The sequence below is a fragment of the Dermacentor silvarum genome, chromosome 1, assembly GCF_013339745.2.
Source record: "Dermacentor silvarum isolate Dsil-2018 chromosome 1, BIME_Dsil_1.4, whole genome shotgun sequence".
Classification (NCBI taxonomy): domain Eukaryota; kingdom Metazoa; phylum Arthropoda; class Arachnida; order Ixodida; family Ixodidae; genus Dermacentor; species Dermacentor silvarum.
In genome coordinates this window covers 398998629-399001366 of record NC_051154.1, presented here as the reverse complement: position 1 = coordinate 399001366, position 2738 = coordinate 398998629, and positions in this window count along the sequence as shown.

Sequence of the window (2738 nt, the reverse complement as noted above, 5' to 3'; positions counted from 1 at the left end):
CCCTCCCACGCGTAGCGTGCGTGGCTTAGCGTGTCGGGGGAAAGGGGGATCCTGGAGCTTGAGCTAATGTCGGGTGTTTGGACCTTTAAGGCCCCCCGGCGGAGGCAACACACCTCTTTGGCCTCTGCTTCACATAGACGGCACCCCCGGACTGACCACCCGGGGAATCGGCGGTCGCCTTTTCCTGTCCCCTCTCCGATCTTTTTCTTCTCTATATTTCTGTCCTCACTGTCCTGTCACCTCTTCTCTTCTGTTACTTCCCACACTTTTCATAGGCGGCTTGGGTTAACCTTGTGTAGGTGCCCTCTCTTGGGTTTTTATATAAGGTTATAGCGGCAATGTACGGGCTGGCGCCCGCAGCCTTACACGTTAAGTGCTGCAGCGTCCCCTTGTGGACTCCGTGGTGGGTGGCTGCCATTGCTGCCGAACAACACTAAACTGTTATGGGAACGCCCGCTTTTCCTCGACTTCTTGATCGTCTCCCTCACAAGAGGGGACGCACCGATGAGATATTGAACATGTTCACGCGACCTAAAGACATTTTCCCGCGATTTCAAGTAGTGCATAGTGAAAGAACAGCAAAACTAGCAAGAACAATATCCCCATTTGTAGTTGCAAAGAGCTTGACCAACACGCTAGGCCCTGGCTACAAGGTTACCAAAATGCCAAGCGGGGACCTTCTTCTTGAACTACGTGACAAAGAACAATACAATAGACTCAGCAAACTTGTTACTTTTGGTGATGTCCCAGTTACCGTTTCACCGCATCGGTCCATGAACACAGTACGGGGAGTAGTATCAGAAGCAGACCTCATTGACTTATCTGAAACTGAACTGTTGGAAGGATGGAAGGAGCAAAACGTCACGAATGTGCAGCGCATTGTTATGAGACGGGACAGCAAAGAAATCCCCACGAAACATCTGATACTTACATTTGAATTAAGCGAATTGCCACAAACCATTGAAACAGGCTACACAAAGATAGCCATCAGACCATACATACCAAATCCTAGGACGATGCTACCAATGCCAAAGATTCGGCCATGGCTCGCAGAGCTGCCGTGGCAGATTGACATGTGCGAAATGTGGAACCCAAGGTCATGCCTCAGACAACTGTGAAGCGACATCTCACTGTGTAAACTGTGATGGTGAGCATCCAGCTTACTCCCGGTCTTGTCTGAACTGGAAAAAGAAAAAGAAATTATCACTCTCAAAGTCCGTGAAAACATATCGTTTAAGGAAGCACGCAAAAGGTGCTCACCATTCCACACGACCACTTACGCTGATGCGGCGCGTCAAGGGGCAGCGTCGCAGCGGCTATTGCCACCTGCCCAGCCCGCGCGCAGCGAGCTGTCGCTTGTGGCTCCTGCCCCTAGGGTGGAAGTAGCGAAGTCTACTCCACCCAACCAGCAAACAGGCCCAGTTACCCTAGGGTTGCCGGCACCACAACAGCCCTCGGTAGCAGCCTGCGCTACGCGTAACGAACCTGCAGGCCCGCCAGCAGCTCCCACGGTGGGTGCAGTCAAGGCTGCCTCACCCTCACGGGCCCCTGCTGGCGCTGGCAACAGCCGGCGCAGCTCAGGCCCAAAGGCAACCCCATCGACCTCCGGGCTGGTGGGCGCAAATGTCTCGTCCTTCGCGGCGAGACTCTCTCGCGAAACTTCTCGCTCGCAAGAGCGCGTGTCCGGCGCCTCTCAAGAGGCAATGGACACTACACCAATCCCGACGGCGCACCAAGCGCCTAAGGAGCGGCGAGGCTCCCTCGACCGCTTCAGAAAGGACAAAGCCCGCGTTACAGGGCCTGGAAAGGGCTCTGTAATCTAAGCCAATACTTCCGTTTTAGTACACACAGCACCAATTTAATTTCATTATGGATACACAAATTATACAATGGAACGTCAGAGGCCTTCTTAGGAACCTCGACGATATCCAAGAACTTCTTTACCAACACAATCCAAAAGTGCTGTGTGTACAGGAAACGCACTTAAAAATCAACACATACAAACTTTCTCCGACACTATGTTACGTTTCGTAAAGACCGTGACGATGCTATCGCATCATCAGGCGGTGTTGCCATTATAATTCACAAAAGCATAGCATGTCAACATTTGCAGCTACAAACACCCCTCGAAGCAGTGGCAGTTCGACTTGTTCTTCTGAACAAACTCATCACCATTTGCTCGCTTTACATTCCCCCACATTACCACATACACAAACATGAATTTCAGTCCCTTTTAGACGAATTGCCAGAACCTTATCTTGTTCTTGGCGATTTCAATGCGCACAGCAGTCTGTGGGGCGACTCTCGTATCGATGCGCGAGGTCGTCTTGTTGAAGAATTTCTTTTCTCGTCTGGTGCGTGCCTCCTGAATAAAAAGGAACCTACATTTTACTGTATTGCAAACAGAACATTTTCTTCTATTGATCTGAGCATAGCTTCCGCGTCTCTATTTTCTGAACTTAAATGGGAAGTCATCAAAAATCCTTACGGGAGCGATCATTTCCCAATACTACTTAGAACAACCAAAGAAAATGAGTCTTCACCACAAGCCCCTCGATGGAATGTTGGTACAGCCGATTGGGAGAAATTTCGAACTCTTACTAGTAGCATCTCCTGGGCTGACATCTCTTCGTTAGGAATTGAGGCTGCTGTTGAGTATTTCACTACCTTCATAATTGATGCCGCCTCTAAATGCATATCCGAAATAAGTGGTGTGGCATGCAAACGCCGTGTCCCAT